Source organism: Ochotona princeps, chromosome 22, assembly GCF_030435755.1.
Source record: "Ochotona princeps isolate mOchPri1 chromosome 22, mOchPri1.hap1, whole genome shotgun sequence".
NCBI lineage: Eukaryota > Metazoa > Chordata > Mammalia > Lagomorpha > Ochotonidae > Ochotona > Ochotona princeps.
In genome coordinates, this window is record NC_080853.1 from 17,542,758 (window position 1) to 17,561,066 (window position 18,309).

Genomic DNA, 18,309 nt, shown 5'->3' on the forward strand with positions numbered 1-18,309 from the left:
GCTCCTGTCTTCAGTGCAAGTGTTCAATGTGTGCTTCCAGAAGCATCTGTAGCATGAAAGGCCCTGACCCCATTGTGTTAGATGGGACCACAAGACCGGGCGGCTGGCTCGATGTGTACAATCCACCTGCTCATCTTCCATCTGTTGTGGTGTTCAGACCCCTCAGGCCCATTTTACAGATAAGGAGAGAGGAAGGAGGTCCAGAGAATCCCAGAAACTCAGGAAGCTGACAGGTGAGGCAGATCCCGAATCCTACAGGTAGGGCAGACATCACGTCCAGGCGGTGATGAAGAGATGCCGGCTGGGGGTAAACGCAGGCTTGGAGACGACACCACAGCCACGCGAGGCCCGCTCGCATCTTGCGGGATCCGAGACGGGAAGCCCCGCGGGTTCCCGGTCCCGCGCGGGTGCGCGCCGCACGCGCTCTCCAGGCGCGCGCGCGGGGTCACGTGGGCTGCGCCCCGCCCCCCTCGGCGCGCCCCGCCCCCTCCCGCGCTCCCTCCCTCTGCTCCCTCCCTCCCCCTCCCTCCCCGGCCCGGTCCGGCCCATCCCCCTCCCCCCTCCCCGCCGCCGGCTCCCTGAGGCCCTTGCCGGGTCGGGCTGCGGGCGGCCGGGCGCCTAGGGCCGGACAGACGGGCGCACGCGAGGACAGACGGACGGGACGCACGGAGGGCGGCGGGCACGCACGGCCCGGGCCGGCGCTCCGAGGCCCGCCCGGGAGGGCCGGGGCCGTGGCTCAGGTGAGGCGAACGGCGACGCGGGCCCGTAAGGGGTGGGCCCGCCGAGGGTGTCCGCGGTCTCGGCCTGGCTGGCCCCGGCGGGGAGGAGGCGCTGCCCCGGCTCGGCGCGGGAAAATGGCGCCGGGCGATCGTACAGCCAACGGTCCGAGTGCGGGCCCGGGCCCGGAGCCGCCCCGCCCGCCGCCGCCGCGCTCGTGTCCCGTCGCCATGTTGGGGAGCGGGACCCGGGCCTGCGGGCGGGGGCGCTGGAGGGAGCGGCGGGTCCCGGCCGAGGCTGGGGAGGGTGCTGGACGTGGGGTCCGGGGCGCTGAGGGAGTGCAGGGCCGGCTAGGGGCTTTGCACAGGGTGGCGCTCCAGGCCCCGGGGAAACTGGTGGGGGGAGGGGGCCGGGGTGTCTTGGTTAGGGTCGCCCAGAAGGGAAGCTGGGTCCGAATGGAACCCGGGTCGGCGATCTTTGGGCTGAGGGGATGGCAGGACGTGGAGCTGTGTTAGGTCCGTGGACGCCCTTTTCAGAACCCCCCCCCACCTCCGGGCAGGTAGGAAGTGGGGGTGGTTGGGGGGGCGCCTCAGCTGAGGCTGTCAGGGCCAAATCGGGGCTTTGTCGAGAGCAGGGGATGGGCAAAGGAACTTGATTTTTAAAAAGGAGGGGAATGGATGAGAAATTGGGACAGTCTTGGGGTCTTGGGACTGAAATTGGAAGCCCATGTTAACTCTCAGGGGATTAAGCAGTTTTGTGTGTTCCGAGGATTCCCCCAGCTCAATTTGAGTAGGGGGAGTTGATGAGGCTAAGAAAAGGACAGCTCTGGTTTGAGTGCAGGAGCTGGCCAGCAGAAAGGGGTGCGGAGTGGAACTGTTGGACCAGAAGAAAGAGAACCTCCATCAAACTTAAGGAGTTGTGTGTGTAACTTTAAAAGGAGGGACCAGGCTGTTGGGAGGTGGTGACTTCCCAAGGTGGGTGTCTTCTCAAGATGGGTGGCAGCCCTCTGCTTGGGAGAAGGGTCACCTGGAGAGGTCACCAAAAAGGCAATACTTAAGCCAGTGAGAATTGTGCAGAAGAGTCAGTAGGTGAGGACTGCCAAGGCCTCAGAGCTCTTGGCATGATTGTCAGATCCCATGTGGTTTGGGCTTGCTGTGCTGCCTCCTGGGTTGCCACATGGTCTTAAGGGAGAGAAGTGTGAAGCCTGACAGCATGTACCAGAGAGCTGTTAACGATCTGTTTTGTTTTGGTGAGGAGTGTGTACCAAGGTTGGGGGGTGGGGGCTACAGAGGAAAATTACCCAACCAGCTACTTGATGTGTCAGTGCCCCTCCATTTGTGGAAAGAAATTACCTTTACAATCCTCACAGGTGAACCTCTCTTCCTCCACCTGTAGCAAACCAACCCTAACCCAAACCAAAACAATGAACAAGGATAGAGACCCAGGTCTCTATCACATGCAAATGTAATGGACTTTCCATTACAGTGGGGAAGGAGTTCAAAGTTCCCATGGATTGTGAGAGTCCTGAGGGAAACTGTCAGTCAGTCATGCTACACAGTAGGCAGGCTGTTCCTGCTGGTTCCACATCTGTGGATTCAACAATTGCTAACTGAAAATATTTGGGAAAAATACATTGTATCAGTCCTGAACAGGCACAGGCTATTTTTTCTTGTCATTGTTCTCTAAACAATACAGTATAACAACTGTGTCCATAGGATTTACATTGTATTAGGTATTAAAAGTAATCCATAGACATTTTAAAATATACAGGAAGATATGTATAGGTTATATGCAAATATCCGATTTTGTGAGAGAGATTTGGCTAGCCTTGGCTTTCGGTATTGTGGGGACAGAGTGAGGGGGTGCCCTGAAATCATCTTTCACTGAAAGCAAGGGTTGGGCATGGCATGATGGCTCAGTAGCTAAAATCTTTGCCTTGCATGCACCAGGATCCCATATGGGTGCTGGTTCTTGTCCCGCCTGCTCCACTTCCCATCCAGCTCCCTGCTTGGGCCCTAGGAAAGCAGTGGAGGACGGCCCAAAGCCTTGGGACCCTGCACCCGTGTGAGAGATGGTGAAGAGGCTCCTGACATCGGATGGGCTTAGCTCTCGTCATTGTTGCCACTTGAAGAGTGAACCAGCAGATGAAAGATTTTTCTGTGTCTCCTTCTCTCTGTAAATCTGCCTTTCCAATAAAAAAGCAAACAAAAAGCAGAAAGGGCCAAACAGAATAGGTGTGTGGGGGGGTCCCCTGTAGTCAAAAAAGGGCTTTAAACAAAAAGGTGATAAAGGCATTTATAGTATCTATAAAACAAAATCCATTTGTTCTGGATCTTTCTAATGCAGAAGGCCTGACCTTATCTATGGCGTGGGCCGCTTTAATAGCTGGTAAATCTTTTTTTTTTTTTTTTTTTTTTTAAGATTTTATTATTACTGAAAAGCCGGATATACAGAGAGGAGGAGAGACAGAGAGGAAGATCTTCCGTCCGATGTTTCACTCCCCAAGTGAGCCGCAACGGGCCGGTACGCGCCAAACCGATGCCGGGACCTGGAACCTCTTCCAGGTCTCCCACACGGGTGCAGTGTCCCAAAGCATTGGGCCGTCCTCTCCTGCTTTCCCAGGCCACAAGCAGGGAGCTGGATGGGAAGTGGAGCTGCCGGGATTAGAACCGGCGCCCATATGGGATCCCGGGGCCTTCAAGGCGAGGACTTTAGCCGCTAGACCACGCCGCCGGGCCCAATAGCTGGTAAATCTTACGGAACCTCTTAGAATACTATTTTTACTTGCATAAAGTGTATTAAGTGACACAGAAAATCAGTTATACTGAGACATAGTTATCAACATGTACAAATTGTGATAACTAATACAAACTAGTTTGTGTGTATATATATGTGTGTGTGTGTGTGTGTGTGTGCATCTTTATTACCACATTAAGAAATTAGACCTTGGGGTCAGCACAGTGGCATAACACACTAAGCCTCCGCCTGCAGTGCTGGTATCCCATATGCCAAGTCCGGGCAATTCCACTTCTGATCCAGATTCCTGTTTATGACCTGGGAAAGCAGCTGAAGATGGCTCAAGTCCTTGGGCCCTGTACCTATGTGAGAGACCCCAAAGAGGCTCCTGGCTTTGGTTTGGCTCAACTCCAGCAGTGGTGGCCATTTAGGGAGTGAACCAGTAGATGGAAGATCCCTGTCTCTCCTTCACTCTCTCTGTCTGAAACTCTGCCTTTATAATAAAAGTAAATCTTTAAAAAAGAAAATGAAGGACCTGGCATGATAGCCTAGCAGCTGAAGTCCTCCCCTTGCACGTGCAGGGATCCCATATGGGCACCAGTTCACGTCCTGGCGGCCCCATTTCCCATCTAGAGCCCTGCCTGTGGTCTGGGAGAGCAGGAGAGGATGGCCCAAAACCTTGGACCCTGCACCCATGTGGGAGACCCAGAGGAGGCTCCTGGTTTCTGGCTTCAGATCAGTGTAGCTCTGGCCATTACGGTCACTTTGGGGAGTGAGTCGTTGGACAGAGAATCTTTCTGTCTCTCCTCCTATCTGTATATCTGACTTTTCAATAAAAATTAAAAAAAAAAAATCAGCCCTCAGGACTGGTGTTGTAGCACAGCAATCTAAACTACCACCTGCAACACCAGCATCCTGTATCCGAGTGCTGGTTCAAGTCCTAGCTGCTCTGCTTCTAATCCTGCTCTTTGCTAGTGTAATTTAGAAAGTAGTGCAAGATGACCCAGGTTCTTTGGCCTCTGGCACCTACATGGGAGACCTAGATGGAGTTCTGGGTTCCTTTTGGTTCCAGAAAGCTTCTGGAAGGGACCAGCCTGGTGCCACAAGATAAGCTTGTTGCCTGTGATGCCAGCATCCAATATGAGTGCTGCCGCTGCTGCTGCTTCTTCTTTTTTTAAAGATTTATTTATTATTTTTATTGGAAAGGCAGATATACAGAGAGGAAGAGAGACAGGGAAGAAGATCTTCCACCTGCTGGTTCACTCCCCAAGCGGCTGCCATGGCCAGAGCTGAGCCAATCCAAAGCCAGATGCCAGGAGTGTCTTCCCAGTCTCCCACGCGGGTGCAGGGTCCCAAGGCTTTAGGCCATCCTTGACTGCTTTCCCAGGCCACAAGCACGAAGCTGGATGGGAAGTGGGGCTGCCAGGATTAGAACCAGCGCCCATATGGGATCTCGGCGCGTGCAAGATGAGGACTTTAACCAGTACACTGTCGTGCCGATGCTCCGCTTCTTGTCTAGCTCTCTGCTAATGGCCTTGGAAAGCAGTGGAAGTTGGCCTGCGTCCCTGACCCTCTGTCAGTTAAGTGCCATCTAGGAAGTGAGCCAGTGAATGGAAGATACCTGTATGTGTGTGTCTCTCCTGCTCTCTGTAATTCTGCCTTTCAAATAAATAAGTCTTTATATAGAGAGAAGCTCCTGGAAAGGGGCCGGTGTGGTGGCTCAACAGGCTATTCCATCTCCAAGTGTCAGCATCACATATGGGTGTGCCAGTTCAGTCCCGGCTGCTCCACTTCCAGTCCAGCTCCCTGCTTAAGGTCTGGGAAAACAGCAGAGGATGGCACATGTCCTTGGGCCCCCCGTGGGAGACCTAGAAGTTGTTCCTGGCTCCCTGACTTTAGATCAGCTCAGCTCTGGCTGTTGTGGCTGTTTGGGGAATGAACCAACAGAGAGAAGGTCTATCTCTGTGTCTCCTTCTCTCTGTAAATCTGCTTCTCAAATTAAAAAATTAATATTGGGCCCGGCGGCATGGCCTAGCAGCTAAAGTCCTCGCCTTGAAAGCCCCGGGATCCCATATGGGCGCCAGTTCTAATCCCGGCAGCTCCACTTCCCATCCAGCTCCCTGCTTGTGGCCTGGGAAAGCAGTCGAGGACGGCCCAATGCATTGGGACCCTGCACCCACGTGGGAGACCTGGAAGAGGTTCCAGGTTCCCGGTTTCGGATCGGCGCATCGGCCTGTTACGGCTCACTTGGGGAATGAATCATCGGACAGAGGATCTTCCTCTCTGTCTCTCCTCCTCTGTGTATATCTGGCTGTAATAAAATGAATAAATCTTAAAAACATTAATATTAAAAAAGAAAAACTCCTGGAAAATAAAATTTAAACTATCAGTTTATTTTGATGCAAAAAAACCTTTTTTAAAAAAATATTTATTTCTGGGACCCGACGCAGTAGCCTAGTGGCTAAAGTCCCTCCCTGCCTCGCATGTGCAGGGATCCCATATGGGCGCCAGTTCTAATCCCAGCAGTTCTGCTTCCCATCCAGCTCCCTGCTTGTGGCCTGGGAAAGCTACACTCGAGCAGTCGAGGATGGTCCAAAGCCTTGGGACCCTGCACCAACATGGAAGACCTGAAAGAGGCTCCAGGCTCCTGACTTCAGATTGACTTAGCTCTGGCTGTTGCAACCGCTTGGAGGAGTGGATCAATGGATGGAAGATCTTCCTCTCTGTCTCTCTTCATCTCTGTACATCTGACTTTCCAATAAAAATAAAATAAATAATAAAAAAAAGGATCTACTTCAGGGCTTAGTAGGCTAAGCCTCTGCCTGTGGAGCTGTTATTCCATATGGGCGCCAGTTTATGTTGTAGCTGCTCCACTTGATCCAGCTTCCTGATAATGTAGCAGGAAAGCAGTGGGAAACCTGGGAAAGCAACAGAAGATGAGCCAAGTTCTTGGGCCCCCATACCCACATGGGAGACTCAGAAGGCTCCCACAGAGGGAAGGCTGTCTTCTCCCTTCCCCAGGGCCTAGCTATTGCGACCATCTGGGAGATAACCCAGGTGTTGTAAGATGCTTGTTTCTTCCTTTCCCTCTGTAATGCTGTCTTCCAAATAAATAAATAAATCTTAAAAAAAAAAAAAACCTGAAAAACTATTCCTTCCATCAGACATCTCTTCTGTTGGAAAAACATTTATTGTGTATGAACGCATTTGGCCCAGCAGTTAAAATGCCTCCATCTGACACTGCAGTGCTTAGGTCTGAGTCCCCAGGGGGCCCCAGCTTCCAGCTGCTTAGAATCTGATGTGTGCCCTGGGAGGCAGCAGGCGGTAGGTGAAGTAGTTGAGTCCCTGCCACCCACATAGGGGACCAGAATTGAGTTTCTGGTGTCTTGCTTCCAGCTGGTGTTCCCGCCATTTGAGGCGTGAACTGGCAGATAGAACATCTCGCTCTTTGTCTCTCCTCCTCCTCTCATCTGCCTTGAAAATAAGTGAATCTTTAAAATAAAATAAACTAGAAATAGAAATGCCATTTGATGGGGCCAGAAATTGTGTTGTTGTAGGTAAATCCTCCACGTGCTACGCTGGCATCACTTTTGGGCATTGGTTTGTGTCCCTGCTGCTGCACTTCTGATCCAGCTGCTTGTGAATGACCCAAGTGTTTGGGCTTCTATCACCCCCATGGGCGTCCCAGATGGAGCTGCCGGCTCTTGGCTTCCACCTGGCCCCAAGAGACCATTGCAGCCATCTGGGGAGTAAACCAGTGGGTGGAAGGTCTTCCTTTCTCTGTCTCTCCCTCTCTCTTTAACTGACTTGTTTTTTTTTTAATGCTATTTGATTTGATAATCCCAAAGTATAAATCTAAAGGAAAGGAAATTAGTATTTCATAGGGATATATGTACTCCTGTGTTTATAGCAACACTATTCCCAATAGCAAAATGCAAAATGGATAAAAAGAAAAAACCCATACTGCATACATGCACAAGAGAATATTATCCATGAAAAAAGCAGGTCTTATTGTTTGTAGCAGCACAGATAAGCCTAGAAGACATTAGTTAGGTGCAGTAAGCTAGGCACAGAAAAACAAATAATCCATGCTGTCATTCACACATAGAAGCTAGATAAGTAGGTCTCATAGAAGTAAGGAGTAAAATTGTGGTTTCCAGAGGCTGGGGAGCATACTGAGGAGGGGATGGGAAGAGATTGATTCATGGTATAAAATTTCAGTTAGGAGGAAGAAGTTTTAGTGATTAGTAACATAGGATGACTATGGTTAACAATTCACTGTCTTTATTTTTTGAAAGACTTATTTGAATATTGGAGTTACAGAGGGAGATCTTCTATCTTCTGGTTCAATCCCAAAGTGACCACAGTGGCTGTGGCTGAAGTTGGGGCTGTGCCACGGCCAAAGCCGGGAGCCAGAAGCTTCATCCGGGCTTCCATTATGACTGTACTAATTTGCATTCTGCCAGCAGTATATGGAAATTCCTGTTTGTGTCCTTGTCAGCATTTGTTACTTTTTTAACCTTTTGGTAAGAGAGAGCCATTCTGATTGGAGTGAAATGGTAGCTCCCTGTGGTAGTCATTTTTATTTCTCTGATGATGAGTGGTGCTGACCATTCCTTCATATGCTTGTTAGCCATTTGTATTTCTTTTGCGAAATATTTGTCCTTTGCCTTTTTTTTTTTTTTTTTTTTTTTTTGCTGTTGAGTTGGATGAGTTCCTTAGGTATTCTGAATATTTCATTATTTGTTGGAAGAAGCATTTTCAAATATTTTTACCCATTCTACAGGTTGCCTCTTTACTGTTTTGCTCATTTCCTCTGCAGTGCAGAGGCTTTTAGTTTAATGTGGTCCCTTTGTCTATTTTTGTTTGTTGCTTTTGCTTTTGGGGTTGTAATAAAAAAGCATTTGACCCATGTCTGGAATCATTTCCCTTATGTTCTTTTCTAGTGGTTTCTTATATTTGGGTCTTAATATTCACATCCTTAATATATTTTGATTTGATAGTTATATATGGTGAAAGAGTGGGATGTAGTTTCATTCCTCTGCGTATGGGTATCTATTTTCCCCAGTAATGTTTGTTGAAGAGACTCTTCTTTCCCCAATGTGTGTTCTTGGAGCCTTTGTTGAAACTTAGTTGGCTGTAAATGCATGCATTTATTTCACAGAGGTTGGTCTTTGTGTCTGGTTTTACTTCAGTGCTGTGCTGTTTTGGTTGTGACAGCTTTGGAGTGTATTTTGACGTCAGGTGTTGTGATGCCTTTGTTCCTTCTGTTCGGAATTGCTTTGTCTATTTGGGGTCTTTGTGGTACCATATGAATTAATTTTTTTCTGTTTCCATGAAGAATGTCTTTGATATGTTAAGGATTGTACTAAAGCCATCAATTGCTCTGAATAGTAGCCCACTGTGTGTGTGTGTGTTTTTTAAAGATTTATTTATTTTATTACAAAGTCAGATATACAGAGAGGAGGAGAGACAGAGAGGAAGATCTTCCGTCCGATGTTTCACTCCCCAAGTGAGCTGCAACGGGCCGGTACACGCCGATCCAAAGCCGGGAACCAGGAACCTCTTCCGGGTCTCCCACGCGGGTGCAGGGTCCCAATGCATTGGGCCATCCTCGACTGCTTTCCCAGGCCACAAGCAGGGAGCTGGATGGGAAGTGGAGCTTCCGGGATTAGAACCGACGCCCATATGGGATCCTGGGGCTTTCAAGGCGAGGACTTTAGCCACTAGGCCACGCCGCTGGGCCCCCATTGTGTGTTTTTATAATTAAAGTTCCGTTGCAACATTACATTGATTTCTTTATATATTGTCCATGGAGGCTACCAATGGCAGATTTGAGTAGTTGTGACGGACCAGCTTTTACCAACCTGGTATTTATGGGTGTAAATGTTGGTTGTTCAACCTCTGATTTGCCATCTACTTTTTCCACTGTGGAAAATAACCAGACAGGCTCTGTTCCTCTGGCTGAATCCCCCATGCTTCATGGAACTGTAGCATAATATGGACCTAAATATTTTATACTGGTCACTGGTGACAAGGTCCACTGTTTGAGGGGTTATAACTGTGGTGGTGCCTGCTTTCCACAGCATAGACCCAATTGGGGTTTGTTTTTACCATTAGTTCAATTCAAAGATTTCTTTCTAATTTACAATTTTTAACCCTTTGTTTTATATGTATTATAGATGTCTGCTCTTGATTTGCTTGTTTTTGAAATCTGGGTGTCTTTAAAAAAAAGTTTTGAAAATTTTTAAAGATTTATTTTATTTTACTTGGAAGTCAAAGTTATAGAGGGAAAGAGGAGAGAGGGAGAGAGAGATCGATCTTCCATACACTGGTTCACTTTTGTTAACTCTACCATTGTGCTGCCATAACTGTCTGTTCTAATTTCTTTTAAAAAAGATTATTTATTTTTATTGGAAAGGTAGTTCAGATTTAGAGAGAGAGGAAGAAAGGAAGACCTTCCATCTGCTGGTTTTCTCCCCAAATAGCCAAAATGGCCAGAGCTGAACCAAACCAAGACCAGAAGCCAGGAGTATCCTCCAGGTCCTCCACATGAGTGCAGGGTCCCAAGGCTTTGGGCCGTCCTAGACTGCTTTCCCAGGCCACAAGCAGGGAGCTGGATGGGAAGTGGGGCTGCCAGGGCACGAACTGGCATGCATATGTGTTGCTGGTGCTGACAGGTGGAGGATTAGCTTGTTATACCACCACACTGTCCCTAAAAGTTTTGAATTCTCAGAGACAGAGAGAGAAGAGAAAGAGAATATCTTCCATGCCTACATGGCTAAAACAGACAGGGCTGAGAAAGGCTGAAGGGAGGAACTAGAAGCTGCTTCTGGGTGTCCCATGTGAGTGTGGGGATCCGAGCACTTGAACCGTCTCCCTCTGCTTTTCCAGATGCACTAGCAGGGAGCTGGAATGGAAATGGAGCAACCAGGACTTAAACTAGTACCCAGATGGGGTGCTGGCACTGCAGGGAGCAGCTTAATGTGCTGTGCCACAGTGCCAAAAATTCTAAATTTTGAAGTAGTCAAACGTATCAATCTTTGAATTTGAGATTTTGAAGTTATTCTTTTTATTTTGAAGGATTTATGTATTTGGAAGTCAGGTTTACAGAGAGAAACCTCTTCCATCTGCTGGTTTACTCTAGATATCCAAAATGACCCAGTGCTGGGCCTGGCCAAACCCTAGCCAGGAGCCAGGAGCTTCGTCTAGATCCCCTACCTGTGTGGCAGGGGCCCAAACACTTGGGTCATCTTTCACGGTTTTCCCCAGGCCATTAGAATGGAACTGGATCAGAAGTGGAACAACTGGAACATAAGGCACCAGTGTGGAATACCAGTGTTTCAGGTAGTGGTTTTACCTGCTATGCCACAGTGCCAACCCCAGGGTTATTCTTTATATTCTCGAGATTGCTAGTTCTTTTTCAATTAATGTTTCTATCTCTGATCCATCTAGAATGTATCCTTTTAAAAAGTTTTGGTTTTTAAATTATTTTAATCTATTTGAAAGATAGAGAGACATCAATGAGAGATCTTCGGTCCACGAGTTTACTTTCCCAGTGCCTGTAACAGCTAAGCTAAAGCCAGGAGTCCAGAACTCTGTCTAGGTCTCCCATGTTGGTAGTAAGAGCCTGAGCACTTGAGCCATCCTGCCTCCCAAGATCCATTAAGGGGAAGATGGATGGGAGCAATGTGGAATGCTGATGTCACCAGTGGTAGCCTAACTCACTACACTACCTCTACCTCTAGTATTGATTCCCATGGGAGATGAAGTATGGCTTGATTTTTGTCCCCATTGATAACCATTGATCCCACTCCATTTTTTGCATGGGGCTCCTTTTGTTGACTTCTGAAATCCTAATTCTGGCTCTGCTGGTTGTCAGTTTTGTGACCCTGGACAAATTGCATACTTTCTTCATGTTACAGCTTCCTTATTTTAAAAATAAAACTGGGGTGGGTATTGTGGCAGAGTGAGGTAAGCCTCATCTGCCCCTACCAAGTATTCTTACCAGTAACATTTTACTTAATCCTGACAATAACCCAGTGAAGTAGGTAGTTTCTAAATCATTGAAAAAAAAAAAAAAGATTTATTTTTCTTGGAAAGTCAGATATACAGAGAGGAGGGGAGACAGAGAGAAAGATCTTCTGTCTACTGATTCACTCCCCAAGTGACTGCAATGGCTAGAGCTGAGCTGATCCAAAGCCAGGAGCCTGGAGCTTCCTCCAGGTCTCCCACGCGGGTGCAGGGTCCCAAGGCTTTGGGCCGTCCTCGACTGCTTTCCCAGGCCACAAGCAGGGAGTTGGATGGGAAGTGGAGCTGCCGGGATTAGAACCGGCGCCCATATGGGATCCTGGGGCGTTCAAGGCAAGGACTTTAGCTGCTAGGCCACGCCGCTGGGCCCTCGTCCTCGGTGCTGATAATATCAGGGCTTCTAAGCTTGTAGCCTCATTGCTCTGATCTCCACCTGTGTTGTTACATTACATTCTCTGTGTGTGTGTCTTTGGGTGCGTGGGTGTCTACATTTTCCTCTTAAAATATCAGTCATACTGCATTGAAAGCCCACCCTTCTCGTGGCTTCATAAGTAATTACATCTGCAGTGACTCTATTTCCAAATCAGGTCACATTCTAAGGTACTGAGGATTAGGACCTTTGCTTAGCTGTTCTAGGAACCAAACTCATTCTATAACTGATGACGTTGCAGATGACACAGAAATATTATATTAAAATTTGTCCAACAGGTGGAGATTTGTGCAGCAGTTAAGATGTAGCTTCAGAATGCGTGGTTCAAATCCTAGCTCCTTCCCTTCTGATCCAGCTTTCTGTTAATGCACATCCTGGGAGGCATCAGGTGCTGCATGGCTTAAGGACTTGAGTCTTTGCCAAATACGTGGCAACAACACTACTGTTGTTATGGGCATTTGGGAAGCATACCAGCAGATGGAGAATCTCTCTTCCTTCCCAATTAGATGAGAAATAAGTAAATAAAAATTTTAAAAAGAAAGCAATTTACTAAATATTAGTGGACATTTAGCTTAGTAGTTAAGATACCAGTTGAGATGCCTTGCATATCTTTCTGGATGGAGCGCTTGCATTTAATACTGGATTCAGTAACAGCTCTTGATGCTGGCTTCCCTGGGAGGCAACAGTGATAACTCAAGCACTTGTGTTCCTGCCACCCACGAGGGATATCTCAATTAAATTCCTGGTTCCCCAGCTTTGGTCTTGGCACAGCCCCTCCAGAATGAACCATCTTTCTCCCTGTCTCTCTGCTTCTCAAGTAAATGAAGGATTAAATACATAGAAATAGAATTTGCTAGTTAAATACAAGGGTAATATCGCAGCAAGTAAGGTAAAGAAGAAAACCAAGGGAATGAAGGACATAAGAAAGTATGAGGAATGTGATAATGAAAGAGTGAGAAAGCCTATAAACTGGTGTCCTGAGCAGTTGTGGAGATGAAGTCAGGTAGTTTGTTGGGGCCCTGATTGCTGGGTTTGTGACATTTTTTATCATTGAGCGAGCAGTGTGTAGGAGCAGGATAGAACTGCAAAAATTTTGAAATGATGAGGCGGGTGCCATGAGTTAGCAGATTAAGCTACCACCTGTGGCTCCAGCATCCTATATGGGTACCAGTTTGAATCCTGGATGCTCTACTTCCAATCCAGGTCCCTGCTAGAGAGGCTGGCAGAGCAGCAGAGAATGACCTAGTCTTTGAGTCCCTGCACCCACATGGGAGACCTGGATGAAGTTTCCATGTAGGAAAGGTAAGATTGGGTATGATGCTGACGATGCCAAGGAAGTCATCTTTAATAGTTTACATTTAATTATTTAGACCCTTTTAAGTGCCACATGACTGACTCTAAAATGTTTAATTTAAAACTATATGGCTATTTAACTTTTTTTATTTATTTGAAAAGCAGACAAACACACTGGCAGGCAGAGGTCTCCCATCCACTGGTTCACTCTCCAGATATTTGCAACAGCTGGGGCTGGGTAGACCAGGAACTCAATCCAGGTCTCCTGTGTGAGTGGCAGGGACCAAGTAACTTGAACTGTCATCTGCTACCTCCAAACATATGCATTAGCAGGAAGCTAGAGTAGAGGCAAGGCTTGAACTCCCCTACTCCAGTAAGGGAATGCAGGCATCCCAGTTGGCATGTTAACCACTTCCTCGACCCTGCAGAGCCTGTTTCTATGCAATTTTGTTTTTAAGCAGCTTTAGGAAAGTGCCTAGCAGAGTGTCTGGGACATAGTAGAAATCTGGTGACAGATGGTTTAACAAATATATCCATTAAAAGTATTTAAATTATAGTAGTTTGGAAAATTTGAAGGACAAAGTCCCCTTGCTTCCAACGCAGCAGTGCCTAGGCAGCCTCCAGGGGCTTGAGAACTTACACTGGGGCCCTGTGGAGCAGGCCTGGAAACTCCCAAGCATGCTTGAGGCCTGGGTGGGCAGAGGAGTGGGGTCCCAGGCTGGCACTTGTACCAGAGGACTGGCTCTGGGATCTCAGGTGGGCAGGCAGGACTCCAGACCAGCATACCACCCTGCCAGAAGACCAGGCTGGGGAACCCATGTGCTCATGGGCGCAGGGGCTGTGGATTGATTGGGGAATGGGATATGGCATGTGTGGGAGTGGGACCGCTGCGGAGTACATTGCATGTGAGGAATGACTTCTGTGGGACTTTTGCTGATAAGTGAAGTGAAGTAAGTGAAGAGGCTGAGGCCAAGTTGTTTGAAGGGGGAAAGCTGGAGGACCTTTCTGGGTTAGACTAATGCAGCTGCCACAATGCTAGTTAACATTGACCACCACTGACCACCACCCACTGGCACATACTAAAGCTAGGGCTAGGGGCCCACCTGGCAGGGCTAGATCACAGTACCCACCAGTGAGTGTCAGAACAGGGCTGGGCCATGACACTAACCAGCATGCAAGAGAACCAGGTCTAGGGGCAAATTCTGTAGGGGATATGTGGGCTTCCCATGTGGAACTGAAGTTTCCACTGGTTTGCTTGTGGGTACAAGGGTTGGGAACAGACCAGGCTGGTCCAGACTGTAACACCCATAGGTGCACCCAGGAATAAGGTTTTTGGGCAGACCGGGCTACAATATCTGCCAGCACTCAGGAGACAGGATGGATTGTGGGTCATACTGGGATAGGTTACCACACCTACAAGTTTGCATGAAAGCCAGTGATGGGGCAGACTGGGCAAGGCTAGGCTGCAGCACCCACCAGCAAGAGTTGGTACTGGGGGTGGGCTGGGCCAGGCCAGGCTGCAGCATCTCATGGCAAAGTCGGGAGATGGGCTATGCCAGGCTGGGTTAGAGCAACCGCCGGCATGCTCAAGATCTGTGGCTGGGAGTGAACCTACTTGGGGAGCTAAAGGTATGCCCCTGCTAGGTTGTTCCTGCTGGTGAGAGTGAGAGCTGGAATAGTGGCAGCAAACTGGGCTGGACATGGCTGCGGTATACCTTGGCATGGATGGGCGTGGATTGGGTCTGGGGGTGTGCCAGATTGGTCTGTACTGCAGCACCCACTGATGCTTGCAAGAGCCATGGTAGGTGTAGAATAGGCTGGGCTAGGTTTCAGCACCCACTGAACCATGCAAGAGCTGGGTCTGGGGGTGGGGCAGGCATCGTTGGCTGTAGCACCCAATAGTATGAGTCTGAATGAAGTAATGAAGTATGGGCCCGTTAGGTAAGGCCACTGTACCTGCCAGGATAGAAGTTAGGTTAGGTCAGGCTAAGCCAAGAACCCACTGGTGTGCATGAGATCTGCCACTGGGAGGGCCAATACAGGAACTTGGGAAACTTCTTTGTCAGGACACATCCTGCAGGTAAGCACAAGAACCAAGTCTGGGAGCCACCCCGACCAGGCCAAGTTATGATACCTGCCAGCATACATGTGGGTCAGATTTGTGGGAGAGCCAGCCTGGGCCAGTTCATAATACCCTCTGGTCCATGTGCAGTACGGAGTACAGGACAGACTGGATTGGATCACAGCACCAGCCAATTCACAATAGAGCCAGGACTGGGGGTTGTCCATGCTGGGCTAGGCTGTAGTACTTGTCAGCATGAGCTGGGATTGGGGACAGACCAGGCTGAGCCAGGCTGCAGCACCTGGTGGTGAATGCTGAGGTGGGGTGAGACATGCCAGACCGGGCAAGAAACGCCAGACTGGGTCACAGCATCCAGCAGCACAAGTAAGTCCTGGCTGTGGGGGAGGTGAGCCTGTTAGGGAAGCTGTGAGGACACCCCTGACTTGTGGGTCAGGTCTGGGGGTGAGCTAGGCTGTCCAGTTCACAACATCCATTGGCAGATAAGAGAATCAGGATGGGGTGCAGGACAGGTCTGGTTGGGCTACAATACCAGCTAGTTCACATTAGGGCTGGGACTGGGGCCTTGCTGGACTGGGCTAGGCTGCAACACCCACCATCATATGATGAGATGAAGCAGGTTATGCCAGGCTGGACCACAGCACCCACCAGCACACATGAGAGGGTGAAGAAAGGGGAGAGCCTAGCAGGAGGGCAGCATGGACTCCCCTGCTTGGCCACTGCTGCTGCTTATGAGCTTGAGAACTGGCACAGAGGGCAGGCTAGGCTGGGCAGGGCTGCAACACCATTGGCCCTTGTGGGCTGGTTTAGGGGGAGAGCCAGGCTGAGCTAAGCAACCATATCCACTGGTGCATGCATGAGCCAAAGTAAGTATAGACTGGTTTGACTTTGCCTTAGCATCAGCTGGCAAGTGCTAGGAATGGGAGCAATTCCTCGCAGGCTAGACTGCAGAACTAACTGGGAAGTGCAAGATCCAGAGCTGGGAGTGGGCCTAGTAAGGAAAGTGTGAATGGGCTGCAGCTCCCACCAGTGAACATGAGAACAAGGGTGAACCTATAGCACCCACCAGCGTAAGTATAGGCTGGATAGTGGGGTTGGTAGGGCTGAGCTAGGCTGCAGCACCCATTGGTGTGTAAAAGAGCTGAATGGAATGTGGGATAGACCAGATCAGTCTGCTGCACATATTGGTCTGCACAGGAACCAGGGCGAGGGGTGGGCCTGGTGGGAGTTATTGGGGGTCACTCCAACTGGCTGCAGTTCCCATTGGTGTACATGAGGGCTGAGTGTGTGGTGGTCAGGGTTGGGTTAGGCCGCAGCATCCATTGGTTTGTGTACAAGACAGGGCTAGAGACAGAGCTGACCCCGCAATTGCAACTACCAGGGTGTGTAGGCTGATATGGGTGACGGACTGAGCTGGACCCTGTATCGGGTACATACACAGGAGTCAGATGAGGTTACTTTGGAGACCCCTACAACTGAACTACTGGACTCAGTACAGGGAGAATTGTAGGATGTGTGTTCTGACCATAGAGTGCATGAATCAGAACTGGGCCTCAGTTGCTGAAGACGGTGTAGTTGATGGTATGCGCAGATGCGCATGGGGGATGTGGCAGTCCATTGGGGCCTGCTAGTACCATAGCAGAAAATGAAGGGCAGAACAGTTTGGGCAACTCTCCCAGCCAAGCTTTAACAGCAAATATCTGGGTGAGTGGAAACTAGGGTGGACTATACCAACCAATGCACTTCGGAAGGATTTCTTCATTCTTGGAGTAATGAAATCAACGGTATCTCAGAACCATTGAAACCAATCAAGCAGTACTCCTGAAACTTGCTCCACATGGGGGATCCTAGGATGGCATCGAGTGGCCATCCCCCAACCCCGGATACTGATGTATTTGGCTGCTGGGAGCGACCCTCTCCTCTTTCTTCCTCCTACCCCCGATACAGGAAGAAAAAAAGAATGGAAACAATTTTCTCATGCATTTCCCTCTCTTTCTTGATCCTTCCCACCCTAATCAGTGGTCCACATTGGGCACGTATCCTTCTAAATTATATAAACATCATCGAAAATAAATTTTAAAAAATTATGAGGGATTTCTGTACACATTTAGCCACCTTCCTGTGCATGCACATCCTGGGAGGCAGCAGGTTATGGCTCAAGTACCAGAGTCCCTGTCACCCACAGGAGGTCTGCATGGGGTTGCTGGCTTCATGCGCTGGCCTGGCTCTCGTCCAGTCCCAGCTGTTGTGAACATCTGGGGAGTGAATTAGAGTATGGAAGCTCGCTTGCTCTCTGCCTTTCAAATAAGAAATAAACATTTAAAAATATAGTGTTAGTCTATTCTGAATATTTACCTAGTTAGTGTTGCTGTTAATAACTTGATATAAGTCCTTATTGAGACCATTAAGAGAAATAGATATTGAGGTCAGTGAATGGTTGTGTGACCATTAGGCTTTATTTAATTTTCTTATATGGGTGGTGCAACAGTTGAAATAGTGTACAAGGTTGAACACAGGACATCTGTGTTTTCTATTCATTTTATTTGCTTTTTTCTAAAATATGGGGGTCTTTTATTTATACATTTTTAAAGATTTATTTTATTTTTCTTGGAAAGTCACATATACAAAGAAGAGGAGAGACAGAGAGGAAGATATTTCATCTGTTGATTCACTCCCCAAGTGGCCGCAACAGTTGGAGCTACACCGATCCAAAGCCAGGAGCCAGAAGCCTTTTCAGGGTCCCAAGGCTTTGGGTCATCCTCTCCTGCTTTCCCAGGCCACAAGCAGGGAGCTGGATGGGAAGCAGGGCTGCCAGGACTCGAGCCAGCATCCATGTGGGATACCTGCGGCACATGCAAGGCAAGGACTTTAGCCACTAAACTGCTGCACTGGGCCCCTGCCTTTTTTTTTTTTTAATGCTATTATTTTAATGTATTTAGAATGTAAGTAAGAGAGTAAATATTTAGTTTTAAGGTATAGTGTTATCAGTATAGTTACAGTTTTGCAACAGAAAATGTGAAAA

General features: G+C 48.6%; 1 protein-coding gene across 11 annotated transcripts in view; it reads left to right on the top strand.

Annotated features, from left to right (window-relative positions):
• The first annotated feature begins 491 nt into the window (after window positions 1-491).
• NCOA6 (nuclear receptor coactivator 6) overlaps window positions 492-18,309 on the top strand; it is an 86,992-nt gene continuing 69,174 nt past the window's right edge. For 8 of the 11 annotated variants that reach the window (XR_009247477.1, XR_009247476.1, XM_058679788.1 and 5 more), the window contains exon 1: window positions 493-740. The gene's annotated coding sequence lies outside the window, so the exon portion shown is untranslated. Of the gene's footprint in view, window positions 741-18,309 lie in introns of all 11 variants that reach the window. The other 3 variants (XM_058679793.1, XM_058679794.1, XM_058679796.1) reach the window with 2 other exon arrangements.